Source organism: Myripristis murdjan, chromosome 15 (genome assembly GCF_902150065.1).
Source record: "Myripristis murdjan chromosome 15, fMyrMur1.1, whole genome shotgun sequence".
Classification (NCBI taxonomy): Eukaryota; Metazoa; Chordata; class Actinopteri; order Holocentriformes; family Holocentridae; genus Myripristis; species Myripristis murdjan.
Genome location: NC_043994.1, coordinates 30,521,200 through 30,527,839, shown reverse-complemented (window position 1 = coordinate 30,527,839; position 6,640 = coordinate 30,521,200). Strand labels below are relative to the sequence as shown.

The window sequence follows — 6,640 nt, the reverse complement described above, 5'->3', positions numbered from 1 at the left end:
GAAGGCCAAATGCATAACAAGAAGAAAGACAGACACACACACACACACACACACACACACAGCCACTAACCAGCAGACCACACCACCAGCCCAATCAGGACAAAAATAGCATCGCCTCAGCCTCGTCTTCCACAGCGTGACTGTAAAGTTGGTCAACTTCACGACACTCGTGAACACATGATTTTCACCACAGAGGATGGACCGTTAGGTTACATTCACCAAGGAATGACCCGATGATTATTTCCACTGTCAATTAATCTGTGTGTGTTTTTTTTTTTCCCCCATCTGATTAAAGGTGCACTGTGGTGGATTTAAGTGAGGATATTTAAACTTGGCTGACCAAAAATGTGAAGTAAGCATGAAATTTGATGGCTGGGTCTACATGGTTCTTGGCATTGTCCAACCTCACCAGCAGGGGCGCCGCCAGGAATTTTGGGCCCCATGAAAAAAAAAAATATATATATATCTATTTACTCGATGATGATTTAATAATTTTGTAATAGTTTTTACCTATTTTTTGGGGCCCCTGTCAGGCAAGGGCCCTTGGAATTGTCCTAACTTTTCCCCATATACGGCGCCCCTGCTCACCAGTAAATCATCTGCATGCTTGTTCCATGATTTTTGTCTAAAAGTTGAAATGTTTTGGTTTAAATGAACCCTCCACTTTGAATTTTATGCAGCTTTGCATCGTGCGTCTTTAATAAATGACTCAGTTGGTGTTTAAAATGTGAAAAATAAAGCTAAACTCTCCTAGGACGTCCTCAAATGTCCTCCTTAGTCTGACCGGCAGAAGGAAAAAAAAATCCCCCAAGTATTAATTTCATAAAGATATGAACGGAGAGCATCTTAGTGAAACTACACTCAGACAATATTAGGATTTTACTTGATAAATGACTAAAATGATGACTCAAAATTATAATCAGCTGACTTTCTTTTCAACAGCTTCTCGGTTTCAGCGCTTCCTCCGTCAGCGTGTTCATCCAGGTGACGACAACCTCACCTGAACCTGAAAATATCTCCATCCAGCCTCAAACACAAGAAAGAGATACTGAATGAAGTGTGGACTGATGCTCGCATTCAGCGGTTTCCCTATGTGCTCTCAACTGGCCTGAACACCACAGAAGAAAAGACAGACCAGGTCCTGCCTTCTCATCTTAAACTGCAGGGGACTAGAATCACTGGAAGATTTTGTTTGTATATATTTTTATGGGTGACAAAAATCAAGCAAAAATGCTCAGACATCTATTTGCGAGCCAACTTCAGCACCAATCCTCCCTCTAAAGCTCATAGTTTGGTGACCTACAGCTAATAATTAATCAAACTGACCAGATATTATCTTGTCAGTCGCCACTTCATCCCAGAGGATTAGTCCGTCTACACAAGCAGTTTGGGGACGAATGACACTTCTTGCTGCCCCTGGACCAAACCTGAGTCTGACTCCCAGCTGCCTTGGTGTGATTAGACAATAACCTACTGAATCCTGACTCTTGAACGCATCATCCCCACACACACACACACACACACACAGAGTGCAGTCAGTGTGTGTTCAGTCAGCCTGATGGGCCACAGTGTCTGAGCCGCGGCCTGGGAACACAGAGGACCGCGGCATCTTAATCTGGATTAGCTGCTAAATTAGAGACCCGCTTGCTTGTGTAATCCCTCATTGACAAACCTCCGGCAACCGCGGCCATTTGACGGCACAGACCGATTCACTCAGGCGGGGCCAGGCTGGGCCGGGCCAGGCTGGGCCGGGCCAGTCCGGGCCAGGCTGAGACACAAAGATTGATTAATGCACCAACCTATGCCTTCAAGTAATAAAAAGATAAATATAGTGATCCTATGGTGAGGTTTAAAAGAATAGTACAAATATCACATGGAGAATTTAAAATACTATGCAACTGTGCATAAAAATTAGAAAATCTTATCATAACACCATAAAAGAAGAAAAAAAAAAAACATCCAAAGAGACATGATACACTCAGCGTAAACTCACTGCTCACAGACACACTCCAAGTCCATACAGGAACATTACAGAACCATGACACCACAGCAAAATATATAAACTCCAATTAAATAAATACAAAAAGCACACTATAACGTCCCCACTGGATCAATATATTCACTTTGCACTAGCAACAGGAAACTTTAAAATGGCATGCAAGTACTGTGATTAAAAAACAATACATAGTATAAAATGCAATAATGATACCGTAAGAGAATAAATGAGCTACTATAAAGTGCAATAGACTCTCCACTGAGTATCATAGGAATATTACATGAATATTATAGTGATATTATAGAGAAAAAAAATCTATAAAATGTGACAAGTTCACTGTAAAGTCCCCTGCACTAGAGAGATTTTAATTATAAGAGAGAGAAAGGATTAGAGTCAGCGCTGGACCTGGAGTGTGACAGTGCCGTGCATGTCTATTGCTCGTGTACGCGCGCACCGTGCATGTGCATGTGCGTCACGTGTGCATCAGAACGCACGCACGCACACACACACACACACACACACAAGCAGGGAGCACGGCAGCAGGTCAGGATGTGTCTGTCAGTCAGTGACGGTGTATTGAGCTGAAAGAGAACTTGGTTATATAATGCAGCAGCAGTAATAGCAGCAAATGCGTCCTGCTCTCCCTGGGGCGAGAGAGAGAGAGAGAGAGAGAGAGAGAGAGAGAGAGAGAGAGAGAGAGAGAGAGAGAGAGAGAGAGAGAGAGCAGGGAACACTGTGGCTCTCCTACAGTTCATTTGAACCCCCCAACACATTCCGTTCTCTCCTGTACAAAGATTATTATGACACCGAACTCCGCTTGAAAAAAACACCATCTTCCTCTCGCCTCGCTTATCGGAAAACCCGCACTGATCTCGGAACACAACTGATGATGTTTGGTCAAGCTGTGTGCTCTTCTGGTTAATTCGGCACATGGACAAACATCCAAATGGCGTCTCTCTTAATAAACTCCCAACTTTTTTTTTTTTTTTTTTTACAACTGTTTCACGCTGCTGGCGCTGCCGCTCCACTGAATGTTGGTGGAGCGTGACAGTGAAATAAAAGGGGGCAACCATTTCCAAAAGTTGGGATTATATGCGATCAAGTGTTCCTTTGTGTATCAAATGCATGCCGAATTGAGCAGTGGTTCCTACTAATTCATAAAAAAGTCATAAGTCATATTGTACCTGGTGTGTATCTACGCCGGTAAGCGAGGGAACGTTAAAGTCACGAGATTTTGAACGGAGTTTGGCGCCGCGTTCTCTCCACACGAGACTAAACGGCACGTAACGGGGATAATTCACGCGGTGTTTCCCTCCTTGAAAAGCGCCGACTGAAGTGGACAGGCAGCATTACTTCTCCATTCACCCCCCCCACTGACAACCACAGACTTCTCCTGTGTTTACAACGGGCTACTTACTGAGGGTGTTTCTGTGTGTTTTAATAAAGGAGGAATCCCGTAGACGCGCACACACAAACACACTCATTCACATAGGCTGCACACACTCATACAAACATACACACACACACACACACACACGGGCAGAGATAGACAGACTGAGAGAGATAACCCAGAAACAGCAGCAGCCAATACAGGCGTTAATTATCCGAGAAGAGTTGTAGCTTCAGTTTAAGACACTCACCCTGGATGGCAGATCCGTCCAGCACGGTGCTGAAGTAACTAAAAAAATATAAATATATATATAAAAAAAAAATATGTGGAGGAATCAGCCTTCGAGCTCCGAGCCGCTGCAGAAACCTGATCTCCGCTGCAAGTTATTGTGTCTAATTTCTAATTCAGCTAAAAATCAGATGGCCCGCTGGCTCTGCTCAATGTCTCCAATGTCACAGATCGGGGCCAATGCGAAGTCATGTAAGAGCAGCCAGTCTGCTGCCGCGTTCAGGGACCGCGGGGAAAGACCGAGATGCCAACATCCTCGCTACGGGGAAATTAATTCATTCATGAACAGAAAGTGCAGGTCTGCTCAGGTGTCAGACGGTCCACACTGAGCTGAAAATACAAACAGGCTGCCGATTTTTACCGCCTCCTGAATTCTGGAGAGTTGCTAATCACTGTGTTGATTTATTTTTTTTTTTAGTTGAGCTGCTGTAGTTCACCGTTTTTATCACAGGGGTCACATGAGAACATTTTAAAGACATGCCTTCTCTTCCTTCTTAAAATTCCTCTAGATTTTCACATGCAACAGTCAGAGGAACGTGCCATTTACTTTCATTTCCAACTCCAAATGATATTAAAACCAAATGCTAAACTCAATAACATATTAATTCAAAGGCAACCAAATTTGAATGTCTTCAAACGAACATGCACATTCACAAAACCCTCTCTGCATGCACGGGACAAGAGTGTGTGTATGTCTAACTCAGCTGTAAGGCAAGATAATGTTGTTTCACCTCTCCAGATGCCAGCATGACAAGCTTGGCCAATTTTACCCCAAACTCCTCATCGTCACGAGCTCTAGTTCCTTTCATGTGGATTAGATGAAGGTGCTGAGTTGGCAAGCTTTATTTTCAACATGTAAATGCACAAATCAACCACAGCTCATGGTAATAAAATGCATGTTTTGTATTTGCTACATGGCCTGTTTCAGCATTTAGAAAATATGGGTAAAAAGTAGCGGGAAGACTACATTTAGGCTATGAAATCTCTAATGCCCACACTAACAACAGAGACACATCATATGGAAAAGATGGTTAAATTAACATTTTTAAATGCCACAATAAAGTAAAAACACCAGTTTGGATGATTAAACTGCATTTAACAAGCTATAAACATTCATTCTCAACTATTTCTCAGAAATCACATGTCAGGTGAGTGAAAAAAAAGTTCACCAGGAGCGACTAAAGTGAAAGAGAAAACTTCAGTCATGAGGTTTTGACAGCTCCAGCGGTTCTCCCACATCCACTTTCACAACCATTTTTCCCACGGTCCCTGAACGCAGCGCCACGCTGTGTTTGACGGGCAGGTCGTGCGGTGACTCAGACGCTGAGTCACGGCGTCGTGTCCCGCCCACACGGCGTCGGCGGCCAATGGGATGCGTGCGGAAGCGCGCACAGAGGCGAACAGTCACGCAGACCTCCACAGTCGTCGCCGCGTGCGGTTTAAAGGGACGCCAACGCCTCGTCGACGTGCTGAAACACTTCCGGATGACCAAATATGGCGAACAGGCGGATCCGGCCGGCAACGGGACAGTCTTTCCTTCACAACAACACGGACAGTCATTTAGTTTATATACGAGTATTTCATTTAATTTAATCCAACTTAAATTCTATACGTTTTTTACTTCATTTGTTTATATTTTACTTTGTTTTTAATTTAATGTATTTTTTTTTTACTATTCATCAGTTGTAAATTAATATTTACATTGTTAGTACATAAGCAACAATAATTTTACTTTTGCATTCATTATAGGTTGCTATTTCTGTCTCATACTGTATGTAGAGTTATTTGACTTATTTACATTTGGCTTGTTGTTGTGCTTTTGTGTTGTTGATACAGTGTAAGTTTAATTTTTGCTTGTTTTTATTGTTGCTGTGTTCGTATGGGCCCTGAGAAGGTTAGTGACCACTCTCTGGGAGCCGATGGGGATCCAAATAAAGAATACAGAGAACAGAATAGAGAGTAAGTCATTTATAAGTAGAAGAGAGGCCTTGTCTGGGAGGCCGTGTGTGAGGAAAGTGAGCACATGAATGTGAGGCAGAGAGTTGCAGGAAAAGAGCAAAAGTCAATTTACCTGCATTAATGAAGTCTAAACAAGCGTGTTACTTCTAACTTGGCCTACTGGTTGCACTAAAGGAAAAGTCACCCAGATTGCCAGATTGCATCCTCCAAGCCAACGCAAATGTTGCCACAAAATTTCTACTCTTAAAACCACCACTTGCACAACATTTAGGCCTGCTGGTGGCGCCAGAGTGGAGGTCATGGGGTTGCCAAAGCTGACAGGGATCATCCTCGAGCACAGGAATGTTGTCACAAAATTTCATGTCAATATGAAATCTTTATGAGATATTATCATGCAGTTTGAGAATATAACAGAGGTGTTCATTCACTCCTATGTTTGGCATTGAGCTCATAGTTAGTGCTGCTGTTGGACTGGACTGCACTTTACCGACAGCTGTTTCCACTATTCTGTCCCTCACATTGAATAGAAATGATGAGGACAAAAAATCAGAAACACCTCTCAGTATAATGCAGTCCAGTAGCAGACCTCTGCAAACTACAACCTCAGTAATAAACACAGAATTAAAGTGACACATTCTGCACAATGTCAACACAAACTGAACATTATAAACTTTGTTAAAAGGTAGAATTGATGGCAGAGCTGCTGAGCTGAACTGGTCAGACTGGACAGCTGGAGCTGAGGGAGTGGACATGAGTGTGCATGTATGTATGTTTTTTGTTGTTTTTTTTTAATATGAAGTGACATTACAAGTGCAGGAATATGACAAAAGGAGCATTCACCGCCACCCAAACAACAAACCAGCACATAATAACCACACCAAAGGGAGCAAAATTAACAAATGTCTTTACAGAGGAGATAAAATCCACCTTAATAACTGATATTTAGCCGGTGGACACAAACCACACACCGCTCACTTGTCCCATAAACCAGACGTGCATTTCCAGGC

General features: G+C 42.9%; 1 protein-coding gene across 1 annotated transcript in view; it reads right to left on the bottom strand.

The window, feature by feature from the left end:
• sertad2b (SERTA domain containing 2b) overlaps window positions 1–3,813 on the bottom strand; it is a 42,835-nt gene extending 39,022 nt beyond the window's left edge. The window contains exon 1 of the mRNA XM_030070198.1: window positions 3,637–3,813. The gene's annotated coding sequence lies outside the window, so the exon portion shown is untranslated. The remainder of the gene's footprint in view (window positions 1–3,636) is intronic.
• Window positions 3,814–6,640: the final 2,827 nt, after the last annotated feature.